This window comes from Canis lupus, chromosome 25 (genome assembly GCF_048164855.1).
Source record: "Canis lupus baileyi chromosome 25, mCanLup2.hap1, whole genome shotgun sequence".
Lineage (NCBI taxonomy): Eukaryota > Metazoa > Chordata > Mammalia > Carnivora > Canidae > Canis > Canis lupus.
The window spans coordinates 26,421,517-26,436,541 of NC_132862.1; positions in this window are offsets into that span (position 1 = coordinate 26,421,517).

The window sequence follows — 15,025 nt, forward strand, 5'->3', positions numbered from 1 at the left end:
AAGCAGATCAACAATCCCAAAAAACTGTTTTCTAACAAAGGAGATGCAGAATTTCAATATATTTTTTAAAGATTTTATTTATTTATTCATAAGACAGACAGACAGAGGGAGAGAGAGAGAGAGAGGCAAAGACATAGACAGAGGGAGAAGCAGGCTTCCTGCAAGGAGCCCGATGCGGGACTTGATCCCAGATTCCAGGATCAGGACCTGAACAGAAGGCAGATGCTCAAACGCTGAGCCATCCAGGAGTCCCCAGAATTTCAATCTTATACAAATCTGCAGCTCACCTTGGTAAGTGGGGCTTCCCCTGGTGGGACGGGAGTACCTGGCAGGTTTCTGTTCCTCACTGCTTTTCTCTAAGCACATCTACCCATCACTTTACTGATGGGGAGATGTCCCTTCAGCTCTCCTTAACACTTGACTGGGTAAGCCCAGATGAAGAGAGGAGGAACAGCAGGCAGAGAACATGACGGGGGAGAAGGGGGAGAAAATGTCCTTCCTTTTACCGGGCTCTGAGCCCTGCCCTACTCCTAGATTCTGAAGGGTGGGAGAGCAAATGTGGAAATGACTAGAAATGGGGCAAATGGTAGGATGCAGCAAGGTAGAGAGATGGAGGTAATGGGAAAGTAGAAGCCCATAGCAGGTGGGGATGTCTGGGGAGGTGAGCCAGGAGAGGAGGGAGGCAGGCTGGGGAGGGTGAGAGGTTGTCCAGGTGGGAAGGGACAAGGTGGGAGGTGGGCAGGGGGAGGGGTCAGAAGGATGGAGGTGGGCAAGGGGGGAGGGGAGGCACCAGAATGGGGAAGTGCCAGATGGAAACTCAAAGATGGTCAGGATGGCCAGCTGTCTAGAAGGAGCACTGGAGGAGGATCCCACTGGGAGGAGGGGAGACAGACAGCAGTAGAGAAGCAGTGAGACCTTGAGAGGATGTGGTGAGTAAAGACTGTGGCAGAGAAAGCAAAGGTGTTTGTGGGTCCTTGGAGGGTCCCAGGAAGGTGAGGGTAGGACCTCAGAGCCACTCCCACTCAGGCTGAGGCCTGACTCTGGAGGGGAGCTGGGGAGGCCACCTGAGCAGCAGGGGTAGGGGTGCAATTCTTATTTCCCCGTAGTCAAGTCACCTGCAGGGGGTTGCCATCAGGGTAGGGGCAGAGTGGGCCACTTCCCAGATCTGAGTGCAGAATCTAGTGGGGTTTCCTCTGAGCAGTTATTGAGTATTCGTAGGGTGATACAATCTCTCCCACATCTGCTTACCAAGTCCTGTCTTATAATTGTCTCCTGCACTGTCGGTCCATAAAGAATATTTTGGAATTGTAATAATTCAGAGAAGCTAAGCAAAACTTTCCTAGAGACAGCTGCCTGGGGGATGATTAACCCTTCCTGTCCATCTCATGTGCAGACGCAGCCCCGCACTGAGAACACCTGGGCCTTGGTCAGCAGCATTAAAGTTTATTATGGAATGAGACTAGAAGTTTAAAGCTCAATACTTCTCACTCAGTTCTAATATTGAATGTCTGCCTTGTGAAACGATGTTTACACTGTTTAGAGTGTTATAGAGATATTTAAGTATTTATAATAGAAGATTTACCAGTGTCTGATAACTGCAAACAGGTACACACACAGCAATGCTGTATACTGACTACGGAAACAATATGCAATCAAAGAGGAAGTTCAACTGGATCCATAATGCTATAACTTCTTTAAAAAAAACTAGATCCAATAAAATGGTCACATTTACAATTTCTGAGTATATGGGGGTTACATTATTCTCTTCTCTTTTTTCAATTTACATAAAGAGTAAGTAAATCGCTATGATGTAAAAAATAAAATAAATGTATTATGGGAATGCAAACTACAAATGAGCAAGGGGCCTGATGGAGCTGGAGGAGCTGGGAAGTCTATTGGAGCTGGCCAAGTCTGAGATCCTGTTTCCCCAGGTGGGGGCACCTGCGGGTCTGAGCCTTAAGGAGATGGGGTTTCTGTTTCAGGGACAGCAGGACTGGAAAGGGTCAGGGAGATGCTCAACACAGGGGCTGGTAAATGAAATGAGGAGGCTTTCATGGGTGGCATTTTGTTGATGGAAGCTTTACCTTTCTTAATTTTCATGCAATTATTAGGTAAGTTTTACTAATCCCACCTTAGAAGTGATGAAACTTAGGGTCAGAGAAGCTATGTCAAGAACCCAAAGTAACATAACAAATACAGAGGCAATGGCAGGATTTGAACTCAGGTCCTGATTCCAGAGCCTTTGATTTTTCCACAAACCACTGGGAGAAGGTCCTACTCTTTTATGTGTTTCCCTCAGCTGCAGGCTTAGGGGTGGGGGTGAAGTGGGGGGTGGCAGGTACGTGCTCAAACATATGTGTTGCATGAAGAAATGAGTTATCTGTGCAGGCTGCACTTCTGTGGTGTGGGCCACAGTCCCAGAGACTCTGGTGGCAGGAAGGGGAGAGAGCAGAGGAGCTCCAGTGTGGGCCTAGAAACTGGAAATAGGTGTTCTGTGGGTTTCCCTGCTTTCCCCTGGACATTCTAGCGCTCTAGACTCTAGACAACTGGGCTCTGGGTCCTTGGAAGGAATAGAGTGATGTGTATGTGTGCACAGGTATGTTTGGTGAGTGTATGAGAGTGTAAGTCTGGGTGTGCAGGTCTGTCTGTAAATGGAGGAGTTGGTGAGGATGCGTCTTTGTGTTGCATACATGTGAGAATGTTTGTGGCATATGGGTGTGTATATGTGTGTATCTGAGTGTATGTGTCTCTGTGCATGTATGAGTGTGAGCATCCGTATGGTACATGTGTGCGTATATGTGTGTGCTGTCCCAGGGGAGCCTGAAGACTCAGACCTGAAGATGTCTTTGATTTGATTTGTGGAAATTTCCAGCAGATTTCAGGCTGTGCTATGGGGTGGGGGTAGGGGGAGGCCAGAGAGGGAGGCTGTCAGTCCTGGGGGTGGGGGATGGGAGCCTGAGCAGGGGGTGCCTCTGCCCTGCCAGGCACAGGGGGAGGGCATCAGGGTCCCGGGTCTGAGGCTGGGTGCAGACTGGGGCCTGAGGCCTGCACTCAGGGCTGCATGGGAAGGGCTCAGAGGCCCTGCTCTGACCAGGTTGGGCCATGAAGAGGGGGGGCTAGGGTGGGAAGGAGGCCAGACAGTGGGGGTCCAGGCCTGCTCTCTCCCTGCCCCTACAGCCAGCCAGGATCTGGGGATGAGGGCACCGGGCTGCAAGTCCTAACTCTAGGCTCCCCTCATTTAGCCTGAGGGCCTCAGGGTCCCCAGAAGTCCTCATGTGCCACCTTCTGAGGCTGCGATGACCTGAATCACAGTGAAGATTTCTGTCTCTAGTCAGAACTTCCCAGACAGGTCCAGAGCAAGTCCTTATTTCCTGAAGCTTCTGTCAAGCCATGTATGCTTCCTAACTGAATTTCACACAAGCTGAGGCTGTCAGACCTCTTATGCTGGAAAGTTCTTATTGAGTCTAACTCATATCCTCTTTTTGCACATTATTCCCTATAAGTCCAGGCTGAGTTTGTGAAATTGGAGCCCAGCTCCCCCACCTCCCAAGCACTGGAGTAGTTTCTTCTGGATAGGGAAGTGGGTCAGAGTGTAGGGACTCTGACAGGATGTGGGGTAAAGCCTGGTGGGGCACAGGTGGGTCAGACCTTTCCTGGGCAGGAGGGTGGTGATCAGCAGGGCAGATCCAGAGCAGGGAGCTCAGAGACCACCAGCTTTCCCTCTGTTTCCCGTGTCTCCACAGCCAGTGCCAGGGAACAACACAGAGGCTGTGGTGGGAGGGACCCGATTAGAGCAGGGAAAGTGCTTCCCTGCCTGCAGCTTCCAGGGGCCTCTGGACACACAGGGCACAGAGCAAATGAGGGATGGAGAGAAGCTCCTCTGGCAGCTCAGGAGGGAGGAGCAGAGGGCAGGGCTGGGGGAGTCTGAGGAGCAGAGGGTGTGGGTGCCGAGGCCGGGTGTGCACAGCAGGCGTGTGCGGCCCGCGGGTCTGTGCTGCGGGGTTCACAGTCCTTGTGCCCAGTTCTGTGTGTGAGCAGGTATCACCCGGGGCAGGGGTGGCTGTGACATCAGGTTATCGAAGCCCAGGGCTGCGAGCTGCCTTCCCACTGGGCCTACAGGGTGTGCTTTGCTTTTAGGAGCAGCTGTGGGCGCCCAGGGAAGACCCCTGGGTTGGGAATGGAGCCCGCGTGGGCTCCAGGGCTGGCTCTAGTGACCAGCGGGGCCCCTGGAGGCATCACCTCTGGGAGCTGCGCTGCCACCTGCTGTCCAAGCATAAAGGAAAAGCCAGGTGGCCCTTGTGTGCCAGCAGCCCCAGGGCTGGGGCCAGGAAGGGAAGGGGCTGCCGCGGGGGTCAGGGACGCCGGTGGGGAGGGCGGCAGGAGGGCTTCCCTGAACTCGGAACTGCCTGGGTTCTCGCTGGAGCCCCGACTCCCCAGGCTGGGCGGCCCCCCCTCTCTCAGCGCCCAGGGCCCAGGGCGGGCTGTGCGGGGAGCGCCCTTCTCTGCCGCCCTCTGCTGGCCGCGGAGCGCGTCGCAGGCCGCTGCGGAGAAGGTGCCCCTCAAGTCCCCAGGGCTGGGTCCCTGCCCCCTGGTGGAAATTGCATTTATGAGGAGAAGCAAACTTGATTGTTCCCCTGCATCTCCCGGATCCCGCCCTGGCCCCTGCTTCCCAGGGGCAGTCAGGAGCTCCTTAAGGCTGAGAAAGTCTTCCTGAGATTTCAACCCCTTTGTCATTGCCTAAGTTTTCATTTCTTCCTGTTGGGAATGTGCTGTGAGGACAAAGGGCTGAGATCAAGATATTGAGGAATGAGACCAATTTCTGCGCGTCCTTGGGGTCCATCTAGAATTTCACCTTAAGAAGGTCATTGAAGGGTTGCAAGGAATGATGGCAGAGGTAGTGACATTCCTGGAGAACATGGGTCTGGAGCCGACCAGGCATGATGAGTCTGGGCTTCTGTGCATTTGCCCCTGAGCTCAGCCCATCAGCCTCAGCAGGGAGACGGATGGGCAGGAGCCAGGAGGCAGGAGGCAGGGATGCTGGAGGAGATGGCAGATGGACAGATGCTGACAGGACTCCTTATCTCTAGCTCTCGATGCCCTTCCCCACCAGGCTGTCCTGGGCCCTCCCCTCTAGTGCTCAGGGCTCATTAGGGACTGCCTGTCTTTGGGGAGACACCGAGGGACCAGGTTGCACTGGGTGGGTAGGGGGAAGAGGGGGAGGGAGGGACCCCAGATAAATGAGGGAGGAGGAGGGATTGGGATGCCTGGGATTTGAGCTGGGGTCCTCTGATCCCTGGGGCGCGGCAGGCTTGGCAGGGACACTGTGCTGGGCACACATACTGAGGTGCTGGGGGTGAGGGAGTGGGGTTGGGGTGGGAAGGGATATGAAAGGGATTGAGTTCCACTGATTTGGGGCTTATTGTGGGAGACCTGGTGCAATAGGAGCCACTGACTTTATGAAGAGCTTCCTATGTACACAGAGGGGTTACAAGTGCCATGCTGGGATAAAAGAGGGACACACATATTTCTGTTCCCATTTCCTTATTTGGAGACCTCACACATGTCCTTGGTTTCTCCAGGTGTGACTGTCTGTGGTGCAAGGAGCTGCTGGGTTGTTCCTGCCCAGGGTGCAGAGCCAGAGCTCCCAGGTTTTCTGTTCTGCACACCCTGGTACTCCTCTGCCAAAGCACTTCCAGTGGTGTCTTGCCTCTCCTCACGTCTCTAATATACTCCAGATATATAGATACCTGGTCAAGGGGAGCTGAAATGCCCTCCCAGTATTTCCTGTGGATCTCAGTGGATGGACTGGGAAAGGTCAGATCAAACCTTAAGGTGGGAGGAGAACTGCATTCGGAGTCGTGGAGAATGTTCTGAGAGGAGCAGGATGTTGCAGTAGGATTCCAACCTGCATCCTAATCCACCGGCCATCTACCTGCCACACAAATGGCTTCCAGGCACAGTTCTCTGTGCTCTACGTGCCAGCCCACCCCTGCATGTAGGGGGCAGTTGAGGGGGGGGGCAGGCCGAGAAGGAGGATATGGCTATAGGGACGGGGACAGAAAGGACCAGGATATTCATGCCCAGACCAACAGATGAGACCAATACGACGGAGCTGGTCCCAGGACCTGGTGGGTCCTATAGACCCAGACACAGAATCACCAGAGACACAGTGGACTGTGGGACAGAGACACAAGGGGATAGAGCCAGACACAGGAGAAAGGAAAGAGAGGAGCCTCCATGGACCAGAGCAGAAGATCATGACAGACACAGAAATACCCCGAGGCCAGAGATAACAGAGACAGACATGGACTCAGAGACAGGAGAGGGACCTAGGCTCAGGGGGTGGGAAAGCCATGGACCCAGAGCCAAAGGCAGATCCCTGGACAGGGGGGACAGGGTGATGAGACTCCAGAGAAGGCCCACAGGGAGGGAGGGATAGGGAGACAGAGGAGGGCGAGGAGGAGGTGGGGGCAGGGGAGAGGCAGGGAGAAGGGGCAGGGAGAGGCAGCAGAGGGTGGGGTGCAGGCTCTGAGTCAAGGGCTCTGCTGGCCTCCCAGGTCCTGGGGCTGTGGTGGGAGGAGGGGCTTGTGTGTGTGTGTGTGTGTGTGTGTGTGTGTGTGTGTGTGTGGCAGGACCCCAGCAGGCAGGAGCTCTAGTCACAATGCCAGAGTCCTCTGGTGCTGAAGGGGCCCCTGTCCCCCTCCCTCTGCAGCCCCTGCTCTGAGCAGAGGGGGGCAGGGAGAGACACCAGATGCAAGTCAGAGACAGTCTGAGTTGGAAAAGAAGTGGCAGCGCTGCCTCCCCCACACCCCGAGATCAGAGGGCGAGGACCTGAGAGTGGGGAAGGGACAGAGGACTGAGGGGGACAGGGCTGGAGCAGGACACCTGTGGGAGGCAGGGGTTCAAGAGATGCAGGGGGGCTGGGGGAGTCAGGGCTGTGGGGAAGCAGGTCAGGGGCATGGGGAGGCCAGCAGGGCTCTTGTGTCCCCAGAGACCTGGGCTGGGTGGACACAACCCTGTGCTGAGGTGGGGAGGCCGGCAGGGCTGCTTCTAGGCTGACCCTGTCCCTCTGCCCTGTTTTCCGTACAGTGAACCTGTCCCTTGCCTGCCTCCTGCTTCCCAGTGGCGGTGTCACCTGTCCCTGCAGGAGCCTGGCTCCTGCGGCCTCCTCTGTGGGGATGGCCCTCACAGCCTGCAGGGCCGCCCTGAGCGTCCTCACCAGGGGCCCGTGTGTCCTCCGGGGCGGATCTCAGTGTTGAGGATCGCCTAGTGCTCTCTGAGGCTGGGGGAGAAGGGAGGACCCAGCCGGGGGCAGGATTTCCAGTGAAAAACCAGGTGGATGTGGGAGACACAGTGGAGGATGTGCCTCCTCCCACATGGTCCTGAGAGGTCATTGTGAGGGAGAAGCTCCCAGCATGTGACAGAGGGGACATTCCTGGTGGCTGCTGGAGCCCCAGTCACCTCTCTCTCTTGCTTCTGAAGCAGGAAGAGCAAACCCTCACCAGACAGGAGACAGCTGGGCTGGCCTGGGGTAAACAGCTGGATTGGGGACCCAGCATGAAGGGGACGGGGTTGGAGGGGGCAGATGTTCACAGTCAGGCAGGGTGTCCAAGGTTGCTAGGGTTGGGAGTGAGGCCCACGGAGGGAGCCCTGGGATGTGCCGGGCCGTGATGCGCACGTGCACAGGTGTCTGCAGAGGTGTGTGCCCCAGTTAGCGTGTCTTCTGTGCATTGGTGTACGTGTGTTTATGTTGGGGGGAGACTTATTCAGGTGACATCGTGTTAAGAAGCTTTGTGTCCCGATTCCCTGTCTTTCCCTGTGTGTGTTGATGGCATGTTGGTCTGTCTGAGCAAGGTCTGTTCCTTTGTGGGACTCCTTGTGGTCACCTGCGAATGGGTCTCAGTTGCATTTTGTGTTTTAGTTGTGGTGGAGGAAAACATGTGTGCAGGTGTGCAAGGTTCTGTGTGTGTGCGCACATGTGTCCGCAGGGGGAGAACAGTCTGCAGAGCCCTGGCTGCCCCCGCATCACCTCCTGCTCTCCCTCCACTGGGTAGATCTGCCCCCGCTGAGGGCCTGACAAGGGGGCAAACAGCACAGTGGCAAAGTGCTCTGCCCACAGAGACCAGCACCGGGTAAACCTGTGCAGACGCTCCCTGCAGGGGAGGAACCCGGACGTAGGCCTCAGGGCCCCAGACCCACACCCAGTCCTGCAGGCACAGGCTGTTCACCAGAGCAGGTGCACTCACTCATACACACACACACACACACTCTCAGGCACCCACAGGCCTGCCCCACACAGAAGGACACACACTCACTGGTCATAATAGGGGGTGCCTGCCAGGGTTTGGGGTGGTGGGGTGGGGGCACACCCAGCCTCAGAGCCAAACACCAGACACTTGTTGCTTTTGTCTTGGATAGCGTGGGAGAGAAAGAGGGACAGATCGAGAGAGAGAGAGAGAGACAGAGACAGAGAGACAGAGACAGAGAGAGAAGAGAGAGCGATGGGGAGTGTGTGTGAGGGAGGCAGAGGGATGGAGGAGGAGGGTCTGCTGGATGCAGGGCCACCATGTACCTCTGCCAGGGCTGTAGCTCCATGGTGACCCTGGGCTGGGTGGGCAGGATGCTGGGAGTGACACTGACTTCCTGGCCTTCATGAGTCTTCCTGGGCTGTGGGGATGATGAGCCTGGACCCGCAGGCTGGGCAACCATATCTGGGGGGACACAGTAGCTGGAACTGGACGGGTGGGGAAGGGGCCCCTGGGGGTCAGGAGACAGAAAGAGAGAGAGGGAGATGGGGGTGGGGTGGGGAGGTCATGGGAAGCCTGAAGGCTCTCAGACCTTTCTCCGGGCTCTCCCCATCACCCACCCCTTCCAAGGACAGAATTCTATGTTCTGGGCTCAAAGTCCTCCCATAAATGATGTGTATCAGCCTCTCATGTGCAGAGGGTAAGGTATTCCTGCCCCACTTCCCAGCTGAGGCCTCAACTTGGCAAAGCTCTTCTGGGCAGGACATGCTGAGAAGGGCCCCAGGAGTGGGGTCTTTTGCCCTCTGGAGAGTCTCCTGTCCCTTCCACCCCTGGCCCCAAGCCTGGCTGCTTCTCAGGGCAGAGCCTACAGGATGGGGCCCCACACGCAGTCCTGTGATTCTCTGCTCTGCCCTCACCTGCTTTGTGATTTGAGGCCAGTGACTTACCCTCTCTGTGCCTTAAAGTCATTATAAATTAGCAGCACTAACTTCTGCTTCTGGAGCCTGTTGTCAGAGGTAAAATGAGCTCCTGCCAAAGAACCGTGCGCAGTTGTAAAGAATCATACATCTGAGTGCATGAGGTGTTTAATCCATCCTCCTCATCAGCTCTGAGGTCTGCTCAGCTTCTTCTCTGCAGACCTGCTGAGCACACCGGCCCCTGGGTCCCTGCCCTTGTACCTCAATCTGGCATCTCCCGCCCTCTCATCCCCCTTTATATCCTCCTCTTCTGTTCCTGTCCTTCTTTCCAGAGTCCTTCAGCCCTGGAAGGATCTGACTGCATTGTATGAACTTATTTCTTCCTTCCCCCTTCCCACTCTCCCCCTCTCCTGCCTGATGCTCGCCCTTCCTTCCTTCTTTTCTTTTCTTTTCTTTTCTTTTCTTTTCTTTTCTTTTCTTTTCTTTTCTTTTCTTTTCTTTTCTTTTCTTTTCTTTTCTTTTCTTTTCTTTTCTTTCTTTTCTTTTCTTTTCTTTTCTTTTCTTTTCTTTTCTTTCCTTTCCTTTCCTTTCCTTTCTTTTCCTTTTCCTTTTCCTTTCCTTTCCTTTCTTTTCTTTTCTTTCTTTTTTTCTTTCTTTTTCTCTACCAGAGTTTCTTATCTTGTGTGTCTCTCTTCTCAGATCCCAGAGAACAAGGACCTGTGTTCTCCTCCCCTGGGGTGCTTTCCTTCCTTCTGGGCTTCACAGGAGTGGACACAGACATGCAGGGAGGTGAGATCTACAGGACAGGGAGGCCTTGGGGGACAGGACAGGTATCCGGGCATCTGCATTTGGGCCCTTCCCTCCAGGCTGTGTTGTCCTTCCTCAGAACATTTGCCATGACCGGGGGAGGGGAGAAGTCATTCTCTCTTGCAACTCATGGTTAGACAGGAATCTATTTCCTAACGTTTAGAGAGACTATTGTTTTCTCGATGTGAGATACATCACCTGGAGGTCCATCCCACAAACAAAGAAACAGCGGTGAAGAGAGGCTTTCCATACCTGCGTGTGTGTGTGTGTGTGTGTGTGTGTGTGTGTGTGTGTGTATTTCTCTGGTTCTGGCATTTACTTCCCCTGGCTCTAAGGAAATCCTCTTCTAGGGTATTTTTTTTTAATAAATTTATTTTTTATTGGTGTTCAATTTGCTAACATATAGAATATCACCCAGTGCTCATCCCGTCAAGTGCCCATCTCATTGCCCCCACCAAGTCACCCCCACGCTCCCGCCAACCTCCCCTTCCATCACCCCTAGTTTTTTTCCCAGAGTTAGGAATTTTCATGTTCTATCTCCCTTTCTGATACTTCCTACTCATTTTTTCTCCTTTCCCTTTTATTCCCTTTCACTATTTTTATATTCCCCAAATGAATGAGACCATATAATGTTTGTCCTTCTCCGATTGACTTACTTCACTCAGCATAATACCCTCCAGTTCCATCCACGTCGAAGCAAATGGTGGGTATTTGTCGTTTCTAATGGCTGAGGAATATTCCATTGTATACATAGACCACATCTTCTTTATCCATTCATCTTTCGATGGACACAGAGGCTCCTTCCACAGTTTGGCTATCGTGGCCATTGCTGCTATAAACATCAGGGGGCAGGTGTCCCGGCATTTCACTGCATCTGTATCTTTGGGGTAAATCCCCAACAGTGCAATTGCTGGGTCTAGGGCAGGTCTATTTGTAACTCTTTGAGGAACCTCCACACGGTTTCCCAGAGTGGCTGCACCAGTTCACATTCCCACCAACAGTGTATGAGGGTTCCCTTTTCTCCGCATCCCCTCCAACATTTGTTGTTTCCTGCCTTGTTAATTTTCCCCGTTCTCACTGGTGTGAGGTGGTATCTCATTGTGGTTTTGATTTGTATTTCCCAGATGGCAAGTGATGCAGAGCATTTTCTCATGTGCATGTTGGCCATGTCTATGTCTTCCTCTGTGAGATTTCTGTTCGTGTCTTTTGCTCTTCTAGGGTATTCTAAATTTCTTTCTGAAATGAAACCCATCTCTAGTGGAGGCAGCTACTGATACATGATCTGGTCCATTGTGTTTTATAAAAGATGTGTGTCCCTGGGGGAGGAAGAGGGTTAAGTGTAGAATGTCGAGAGGTAATATGATTACCCAGCTCCTGGATGTAATTACCTATTAGCCCTGGATATTCAAACTTTATTACATTTATAAGTGTCCATGGAGGTGGGATAGATCTGGAGAGCTTTGCTCTTTGGTCTTGTCTGCACGACTTCTCTGGAAGGTTCCCTGTGCACCTTTCCTTCTGCTGCTACAGAAACTCCCTGGGCTCCAGCTGTGACCACACGTCTGGCTCAGGGACCTTCACATGTGGCTGACAGAACAGGGGGCGGGGAGAACAATTCTCCTTTAGGTTGCATGGGTTAATGTTCTCAGGGTCTCCCCTGGCCCTGAGGGGAGCTGGGGGAGCTGGTCTCTGCAGAGCCCTGAGAAAGCCTGGGTAAGATGTGGGGGCCAGCTTGCCATGCTGTCTTATGTCTTCACATACTTGTGTGGTGGTTGCTTCATCACTGGTCCCTTGTAACCTAGACTGAAGCATGTACACTGGCCTCCAGGTCTCTAGTATCTGCCTCAATTTCTCCTTTTGTGGGTTTCATTAGTGTATTACTGGGGGCCTTTAGTGAGGAGCTGCTTGAAGGCATTGATGGTAACTGCTCAGAGGTTGTCTACACTGCTGACCCCAAATTAATGGACAGTCACTAGAGGTTATTTTGTTCTCACTGTGCAGGGGGCTTCCTTAGCTCTCAGTGCAGACACAGTCCAGGCCTTCTCTCCTCTCCTCCATGGGATCCCTAACTAAGCTATCCCAGCACCTTCTTCAGGCTGGACAGCCTCCCCTGCCTGCCTGCCTCAGTTTCTCTTTCTGCTTGTCCCCCACTTCCCTGCCCTGGGTCTGCCAGGCTCTGAGACATTAGGGCTGAGTTCAGGCCTCCTTTGATGGCAGCATCATCGGGGGCGGGGGAGCGCAGGGGAGGCCGTGTCCATATCCACGTAGGGCCCCTGGGACCCCCAAGTGGGCACAGGAGGGAGCCTGGGGCAGCCCTGGCAGCAGCCTGGCCCTGTCAGCTCTCTGGGCCCATCCAGCAGCAGCAGGTCCTGAGAGGGGCCCGGACTCAGCAGGAGCCAGGAGGGAGGGCAGAGGCTCCTGGAGCCACTCTGCAGCCCCCTCCCTGGCCTGGCTCCCCCTCCTGCTGCACACCTGCCTCCTTCTCTCTCCCTGTCTGCTCCCTCACCTCCTCCCTGCAGCCCTGGCTTCTTCCTTCCATCTTGGCCTCCTTCACCTTCACCTCTGTCAATGCATCTGTTTGTCTGGGGGCCTGTCTGTCTGACTCCAGATGTCCTGTGCTCTGAGATTTCCCAGCTGGGTCTGCCCTCAGCTGGGTCTGTCCTCAGCTCCTCCCTCTGGCTGTCTCCCTGCCTGTGTCCCTCCCTCAGGGTCGGAGGGTCTCTCTTCCCCTCACATCTGTGTGAGTCTCACCCTGGGCGCCTGTCAGTGTGTCCCCCTGCATGTCCTGCTGTCTGTCTCCTGTGCTGCCCCCCATCCCTGGTCCCTCTCTGCCCTCCCTTCCAGGGCTCTCCCTGCTTCTCTCATCTCTGTGTCTCTCAGCTTCTCCCCCGGTCTCTGGCTCCTGAGACAGACACCCTGGCCTCCTCCCCTCTTCTCTCCTTCCCCCCTTCAAGTTTCAGATACTTCCTGTGACATCACTAGGGTGGGCTCCCCCCTCCAGGTTCCTCCATCTTTGCCTGAAGGAGGGACTTAAGATCTCAGCTCTGCACCCTCTATTTCCATGCAGCCCTGGGCCACTACTTTTCCTTTTTTTTTTTTTTCATTTAAAATTTAATCGTCCATGCAAAAGGAGGGATGAAGGGTGGGAATGGGCAGTGGACACAGGAACCAGATGACATGGCCAGGGCCACAGCTCCTAGGAGAGTGGGTGAAAAAAAAAGATGTGGGGTGGAAAAGGGGTGGCGGACACCGTGGCACCATTCTGCCCACTTGCAGGAGCTCCTGTAATTACTGAAACCCCTACTGTTTATCCTGGCACCTTAAAATTCCATCACTCCTGTCTCTAGCACTAGTGGCTCCTTCTTTTGCTGCCTTTGGCTTATTTTACCCTGACAAAGCTTAGGTAGGATGATGTTTAGAGCCTGGAAACGCCCTGGCCTTATGAAGTTGGTACCCCATCTTCCCTGCTTCTGCTCCTTCTCCAATCTCACCTTTTCTGCACTTTAAGACAGATCTTTGATGCTTCTCTTCCTAACCTCCCTCCCCATGCTAAAAACAAAACAAAACAAAACAAAAAACCCCCACCACTTTCCGGGGGCGGGGGGCTGGCAGCAGACAGTGGTAGGGGGTAGGGTGGAAGGAGGGGGCAAGGACCACCAAGGCTCCCAGATCCCTGGAAGGGCAGGGCAGGGCAGGGGGTCCATAGAGGAGAGGGGTGAGGGCAGCGGCGCTCCTGTCCTCTCCCCCCTGCCCACTCTCCAGGGGGCCTCAGCACAACCGAGGGAACAGGTGTGTGTGGGGTCAGGTGTGCCAGGCCACCATCACCACTGCTGCCCTAGGACAGACCTCACCTGTAGCTTTGTTGCGGAGCTCAACAACATGGTGAGGGCCTCGGCAGTGCACTTCTTGGCATCTCGCCACACACGTGTTGTCCCTTCTCTTGGTGCAGTACTATGTGCGCCCACAGTAGATCCTTAGTAGCAAAAGCTGCCACCCGTGTCCCATTCGAAGGCTGTCTGTAGAGCGCATATTTTGAGCCTAGTGTTGAGGTGACGTGGCAGGTGATGCTCTATCACACTGGGGGCCGTTGTGGGGTTATGCACTGCGCCTTATGTCCTATGCACATTCCTGGTAGCTCACGAGGTCCTTGTGCTTGCGGTGCTGCTGGCACACAGGGCACGGGCAGGGCTCCTTGACTGAGTGTCACAGCTCCTGTCATTTTGGATGGGAGACGTTACTGAAGGCCTTGCCTCACCTCACAGGTGTGCTTCCAAGGGTGTACTTTCCAGAGGTGGGCGCTGTCACCTGCCTCCTATGGCCCCTGGGCCCCTGTGGACCCTGTGGCCCTGCCTGCACCCACATTTCCCCCTCCCCCGCTGCCATCACTCAGCTGGGGACATGCAGGAGGCCTTGGGGCATCACGGTGGGCATCTCCACAGCACCCAGGAACCCAGATAGCCCGGATCCCATGTGGATGGCCTCCTGCCTCCAGAGACTGTGGCTGTTCTGGACTTCTTGGTGCGCAGGGTGCATGTGTAGTTTCCCTTGCTCTTTGTCTTCTTCTCAGAGGCAGATGTGACCCAGGCCATGGGGACCATCCAGAATGAGGCTATGAAGGCGGTGGTGGTGGCTGAGGCGATGGTGGAGGCAGAGATAGGGGTGCAGCTGGGTCATCTGGTTTGGACACAGGTGGAGGCTTCAGAGCTGCTCTGTCCACTGTGGAGGCAGCCAGGCCAGGGGCACAGAAGCAAGGGCAGCAGTGGTGAGGCTGGAGCTCAGCCCTGACTTGCAGGGGGTTCTGGGTGTGCCCCTAGTGTGAATAGAAGGAGTTCAGGAGGTTGCCCAATCCACCGTGCAGATATGAGGGTAGCAGCATGCAAGGGAACACGGGGAATATGGCCTCAGCCTTGGTGGGGCCTCCAGAGCTCAGTGGGCTGGAGGCAGGAGTCCTGTAGAGCCCAGGCTCAAGGCACCACCCCTGGCCCGCTGGGCTTGGACAGGCCTCATGGTTTGCCCGAGGGCCTCAGGCTGCCAACACACCCCTGCTGCCCTGTG